The sequence below is a fragment of the Hevea brasiliensis genome, chromosome 12 (genome assembly GCF_030052815.1).
Source record: "Hevea brasiliensis isolate MT/VB/25A 57/8 chromosome 12, ASM3005281v1, whole genome shotgun sequence".
Taxonomy (NCBI): Eukaryota; Viridiplantae; Streptophyta; class Magnoliopsida; order Malpighiales; family Euphorbiaceae; genus Hevea; species Hevea brasiliensis.
In genome coordinates this window covers 41,878,342-41,885,730 of record NC_079504.1, presented here as the reverse complement: position 1 = coordinate 41,885,730, position 7,389 = coordinate 41,878,342, and the positions used below count along the sequence as shown (strand labels likewise).

General features: G+C 29.6%; 1 non-coding gene across 1 annotated transcript; it reads right to left on the bottom strand.

The window, feature by feature from the left end:
• Positions 1-5,886: 5,886 nt before the first annotated feature.
• On the bottom strand, positions 5,887-5,994 carry LOC131171596 (small nucleolar RNA R71). Its single transcript, XR_009142256.1, has one exon. It is a non-coding gene; the product is annotated as a small nucleolar RNA R71 (small nucleolar RNA).
• Positions 5,995-7,389: the final 1,395 nt, after the last annotated feature.

The following is a 7,389-nucleotide window of genomic DNA, read 5'->3' as shown; positions in this document are numbered from 1 at the left end:
TAGATCAGTTGGAAGGATGTAATCAACTTAAGGCATCATTTTTTTCTAACCAGTTAGAGGTGAAGAATTGTGGACTTCGTCTAATATATTATGAGGATGAAGATGTTAAGGAATTAATGTTGTGCGATAAGCCTTTTGAGAATTCGGGTTTCCCAGGAATAACTATTGCAGAGGTACGTTTAAATGGCTATTCATAAATTTTTGTGCTAGGAAAAATTTATACATTTTGATTGGCTTTAATGACTTATCGTCATTGGCTTTAATGACTTATCATCAGTCTTTATAAATTTTGATTTGTAGATATTTGCATTTATTTACCTATGTTGACAAATATTGGTAATTATATTCTTTATAATTCTTTCCTTTGGTCAAATTTTCATTACATAGTATGTTTGGTTATTGAAATTTCACAGCGAAATTCGACAAGAGAAAAAAATAGAAAAATTAAGTGAGTAAAATACACAATAATTGTTTTTCCTCATGGTTATTCAATTAGAAAAATGATTGTGTGTACACACTACTCGCATATTAAATTTTTTCTTTTTCAATTTTCTTTTGAGAAATTGCTTTTTTTACATGAAAAATTATAATTTTGTTTCAGTTAAAATTTTATTTTAATTATTTTTTGTTAATAGATTTCTTTTTCCTTTAGTCGCTCTTTTTGCTCAATTGACACTTAATTTATTGTTTATTATTTGTATTGTAGGTTTTACTTTTTTTTTTTTTTAATTGGATCGTAGGTTTAAAATTGCTGAATTGCAGCAGAAACGATCATGGCCTCGATTGAGAGATGTTAATTAGGAAAACCAATGTTATGCTCTTTTTATTATTGCTAGTTTTGTTAGTTTTGTCTGTAACGCGCATGACATGTTATTATACTTGTTATATAGACTCGTAAATTAATTTTTGAGTAAATAATAATTTAGTCTCTGAAATTTAATAAAATCTATAATTTAGTTCTCATATTTTTAAAATTAAATATTTTTGTTCTTAAAATTTGACAAAATCTATAATTTAGTCCCTCTATCTAATTTTTCATCTAATTGACCATTAATTATAGTAAAAATGACCAAAACTCTTTAATCTATATTTTCTAACTGAAATGATTAAGTCCCTAATGTTTTGTATTATAATCCTTTAATTTAAATTTTACAAATAAAATAGTGTCTTGATTTAAACTATTTTGGTTATAATACAAAACCTCATAGATTAATTTCTTTAAGTTAGAAAATGTATGGAGTTAAAGGCATTTTAGTTATTTTCACTAAAATTAATAGCAAATTAGATGAAAAATTAAACTGAATGATTAAATTATAAGTTTTGCCAAACTTTAGGAACTAATTTGATTTCTTTTGAAAATATAGGAACTAAATTATAGGTTTTATCAAATCTCGGAATGAAATATTATTAACTCTTAATTTTTTTATATATAATTTTTTATTAATTTTTATATATGATATAATATTATTATAGTATTATAAATATTATATTATTAATTATTTAAATTAAAATATTAATTTTAATTTGCTTTAATTATATAAGTAAAATGTTTATTAATCTAAGAATTACTATTACTTTTTTATCATTTCTGTATTATTTTATTAACATATAATATTAACTGAATTTAAACTTAAATGTAATTTTTTTAAAAAGGGTAAACTATAATTTAGCCCCTGAGATTTAATAAAACCTATAATTTAGTCCATTTATTTTCAAAACCAAGCAATTTAGCCTCCGAAATTTGACAAAACCTATAACTTAATCCCTGCTGTTAGAATTTTTGTTAATTATCATTAATTCTAGCAAAAAAGGCCAAAATGCCCTTAACTTTGTTTTCAATATAAAAATAATTTAGTCCCTAAGATTTTATTTTATTGGCAATTTAGTCCCCAAAATTTAGTTAAACCTACAAATTAGTCCCTATAGTTTTAAAATCATGCAATTTAGTCCTTGATATTTAATAAACCTACAATTAATGCCTACCATTAGAATTATGATTAATTCCCTACTGAATTTAGCAAAAATACAAAAATACTTTTAACTCTATTTTTAGTCCGAAAACAATTTAACTCTTGAAGTTTTATTTTAATAATAATTTGCATCCATATTCATACTTATATATATATATATATATATATATATATATATGAAAATATTGTAAATTGACATATATACACACACTCATATATATAATTATTTATATATTATTAAAATAATAATGACATAAGGCTTATTTATAAATAGTTATAATATTTAAAGATTAATTTGCAACATATATGGATATTTTGTAATTAACCAAAATTTTTAAGGACCTTAAAGTAATTACTCTATATTTTATTAATTTAAATTTAAAATTTTTTAATTTAATGGACTCAATTTCCAAAATACAATGACTAAATTGTTAATAAAACAAAATTTCAAGGACTAAATTATTAAGAAAATAAAACTTTGGAGACTAAATTATTTTAAAATTAAAAACAAAAATAAGGGTATTTTAGTCATTTTTTGCTAAAATTAATAGTAACTTAACAAAATTCTAATAGCAAGGACTAAGCTGTAGGTTTTGTCAAATATCAGAAACTAGATTATTTGGTTTTAAAAATACAAAGACTAAGTTGTTGATTTTGTCAAAATTCAAGGACTTAATTGTAGTTTACCCATAAAAAATATAATAATAAGTTTTAAATGGTGAAAATATTTAAAAATTAAAATAAATTAATAATAAATACAAGTTAACTCATTGAATTAAATTTGCTCAAAGTCAGTTATTTTTTTTTATAATTTAGAATAATATTAACTTGCATAATGAGATTGCATAAGTAGATTAATATTGTGAAAGAATATTATTTATAAAATTAAAAGAATAATAATTTTTAAAATGTATTTTATAGTTCAACGCACTATCATTATAAAATTTTCATTTTCACTACATTGATATCTTAAAATTTTATATTGCCATATTGTTTAATGCAAATAATTTCAAAATCTATTTAATATATTATAATAGGTTAAAGGCATTTTGAGCAAAATCTATTTAATTTCAAACTTTTTTGTTAGGTCTTTTAATTGCCATAAAAAAAAAGTGAATAAGAATGAATATTTGACTCATAAAGTTGGAATTGAATAATTAATTACACCGATAACAAATATTTATAATTGTATTAGTGGCCATAATAATGCATAGGATCTCATCTACAGTCATCCATAACATGAAAGTAAATATTGTCACACCCATATTTAACTTACAGAGACAGATAATTGATGGAGTTTCCTCTAAAATATGGTAATTAAATTTAGGATAATCAAATGGCTGGTTGCCACAATGGTTCTCATCCTTAATTCCTTGGCAAGAGAAATTTACTCGTAAGCAGTATATATGAGTAAGATGCCATGGTATTCCTTTATTAGTGGTCTCCTGACTTCTTTATTTGGCTAAGTTCTTTTGTTGAAGAATTCATATCCATTGATAACTGTACTTCCAAGAAAACATGTATGGATGCTGGACGAATTCTAGTTTCTACTTCTTTGATGCATACATTTTGCATAGTCATTTAGGTCTAATTTCATAGCCATTTTATTTTATTATTAGTTATTTTTAGCTAATTTCATTAGATATTTAGTTAGTTTTTCATAATTGTCAATTTTGGATTAATTTGTAATTTTTACTTTGTTTTGTAGGAAAAATGGTGTTTTTGAAGGACTGAAGAGAAATTTTGCCATTGAGGAGTGACTTCTACAGCCAAAGATGTCAAAAACAAGTTTTCAAGCTGAAATATGCATTGACCAAATTGTGCATAACTTGCCGCATAAGCTATGCAGATCTGCATAAGGAGAAAAATCACTGTTCCAATACCTGCCGAAATATGCATAAGGAGACTGCATAGCTTATGCACATTCACGCCTCCCTTATGCACTCTCACGGAATTGTGCATAACCTATGCACCAAGTCATGCAATTTCGCATAAGTGAACCAGAACCAGTTAAAGCGCATAAGGGACTGCATAACTTATGCGATCCACTTATGCATCCATACAGGCTTCATTAATGAGCTGGCAGAAGATTCCCTCAGAAAATTCCTCCTAGAACACACCATTTTAGGGCTCCATGTCAGAAAATGCTATAAATAGTCCCATTTCCCATTTTAGAAGGGGAGACAAGGAGAGAGGCAAGTAGAGGAAGAAAAGGACAGGGGAGGCAGCAGCTGAAGAGTCACTCTCATTTCCCACTCCATTTCCATCCAGATTTGTGGATTTCTTTCTTTCCTTACATTTTTCCTACCTTTCTAGTGTTTAGTTTCTTGTTTCTTAGCTTAGATTAAAGCTTATTTTCATATAAACTCAGATTATCTTGTAAACATTATGGATAGTGAGTAGCTTTACTTTGATTCTGGAGTAAAGGATGTAATATTTTAGTTATTTTTGTGGATTTGAACTGGGTTAGTCCCAATTTAATAAATTTATGAGGTTTAATCCATTTCTTGTGTGCTTATTCACATGCTTAATGAAGGGCCCCATTAAGTTATGTTCTTAATCCTTGGTTGAAGCACCGAAAGGAGAAAACCAAGTGATAGTTAATCAAGAAATTGGACTTAATTATCTTAGATCTAGAAATAGACTAAGGGTTAAGAGGGTTTTAATAGATTGATTAAAGAACCTAATGGGTCTTGGTTAATTTTAACTCCACGAAAGTAGGATTAAGTTAATTAAGGCACTCTTTGTCTCACTCGAAAGAGTTTTCAAAGGATTTTAGAATTAATCTCCTTTAAACCCATAAATTTCATGGATTGGGCTAGCTAGGGAAAATCCCAAAATGACTTAAATATGAACCCTTAACTCCAGAATCGTCTTTTATCAATTATTGCTTGGAATTTTACTTTTGAGTGTTTAGTTTAATCTCATTTTATTAATTTTCATTATTAATATTATCAATTTCTTTATTTTGCGAATTATTAAATTAGTCATTGTTTGAATTTAGTTTTGCATTTTCATACCTTAAGCTTCAAATTCCCAAATTTCTTTTATTAATCTAATTAAAATACAATTTTAACATATTTTATTTTACATCAAAAATTCAATCATTAACACAACTCCTCGTGGGAACGATATCTTTTTCTATACTACTTGAACGACCCGTGCACTTGCGGTTGGGACACATCAAGTTTTTGGCGCCGTTGCCGGGGAGTTGTTTGTTTAAGATTGAATTCTTGATTATTTTAGTTGTTTATAGTTTTATCTTTGTTATCTTTTCATTTTGTGTTTGTTTGTTTTTTTTTAGGTACTCTTAATCTTTTATGAGAAGAGCTAAAAGCACAAATGACACATCCTTATTGTTTAATCCTGAAATTGAGAAGTTTTGTAGAGCCAACAAGAAAGAAACCAGAAGAAGAAAAGAAGCACTGAGAGCAGCTGAAATTGAAGGAGACATGGCTGATGAAAGAATTAGAATTGATGGTGGTAATGTTGGAAATGATCGAAACAATGAAAATGCAGCCCAAGGTGAAGAGGTTGTAAATGCTAATGTGCCTAAGGGAAGTATGATGGATCATGCATTTCCTCATTTTGATGACTTAAGAGAGAGTATAGCAAGACCAAGAATTGATGCAAATAGTTATAAGATGGATTTTGGAGTACTACAAATGATTCAGAATTCTCAATTCGGAGGTCATCCTTCAGAAAATCCTCATACTCATCTTAAGAAGTTTGTTATGATCTGTGACATGCAAAAGCAACCAGGAGTGTCTGATGATGCAGCAAGGCTAAAATTGTTTCCATTCTCTTTGAAAGATAGAGCATTGGATTGGCTTGATTCTTTACCTCACAACTCAATTACAAATTGGGAGCGACTCAACGATGCATTTCTTGCCCAATACTTTCCACTGAAAACTCAAGAGTTGAGGAATCAAATGATTGCTTTTAGACCAAGAGAAGATGAGACTCTTTATGAGTCATGGATGAGATGGAAGGAGTTGGAGAGACAATGTCCACATCATGCCATTCCTAAATGGATGATAAACCAGAATTTTTACACAAATGTCACTCCTGCTATCAGAGGAATCATTTATGCTCAAACTGGAGGGGAATTCATCATTAAGCATGAAGATGAAGCTTATGAGTTGTTAGAGAAAATAGCAAAGAATAGTCATTTATGGAGTAGCCCAAGGGGATCAACTCCAACTCAAAAAAGGCAAGTTGCTGGAATGTATGAGCTTGATCCATTCAACATGATCAATGCCAAATTTGATGCACTCACTAATGTCCTTGCTAAGAAAATGGAGGATTTAAGTATGCTAGTCAGTTCATCATCATGCTCTGGAAGTTCTCAACAAGTTACTTATGCAGAAGGAACAATGAGCTGTGGAGTAGATTATCCTTCATATGCTTGGAGGAATCATCCCACTTTTTCATGGGAGAATCAGCAAAATCAAGCTTCAACTCAGAACTTTCCACCATAACAACAAGGGCATCAATACCAACAACCTAGGCAACCACCACCTAGTTTTCAGCAAAAGAATGCAAATCCTACACCTTTACCAAGACAGCAAGAACAAAGTTCCACCACAGAGGCTTTATTACAACAAATTCTTGCTAATCAAACTAAGCGTGATGAAGAGATGAGAGAGATGAAAGCAAGGCTGGAACAAATGCAAACACACAACCGGATGCTGGAAAATCAGATTGCACAACAAGCATGCTCATCAAGTACCAATTCTATGGGGAAACTTCCTAGTCAAACAGAAAATCCAAGGGAGCAATGTCACGCCATCACACTGAGGAGTGGTAAAATAGTGCATAATGAGAAGAGTGAAAAAGTTGAGAAGAGAGAAAATGAGGAAGATTTTGAGAGAGATGAAAAACAAAAGAGTGAAAAAGGGAGTGCAAAAAAAGGTAAAGAGGAGGTTGGAGAGAAAGAAGAGAAATATATACCTCCAGAGCCTTACAAGCCACAGCTTCCCTTTCCACAGAGATTTCAAAAAGCCAAGCTTGATAAGCAATTTGGGAAGTTCTTAGAGGTTTTGAAGAAGCTATATATAAATGTGCCTTTTATCGATGCTCTTTCCCAAATGCCTTCTTATGCTAAGTTTTTGAAAGAAATTCTCTCAAACAAAAGAAGATTCGAAGATTATGAGACTATAGCCTTAACTGAGGAATGCAGTGCTATCCTCCGAAGGAAACTTCCTCCAAAGCTCAAGGATCCAGGGAGTTTTTCAATTCCATGCCACATTGGGGAATCATGTTCTGTAAAAGCTTTATGTGATTTAGGGGCTAGTGTTAGCCTTATGCCCCTCTCCATTTATGAGAAGCTCAATATGGGAGATCTTAAGCCAACCCACATTTCTCTTGATTAGGTGTGGATCAATTAAGTATCCTGAAGGGATTTTGGAGAATGTGC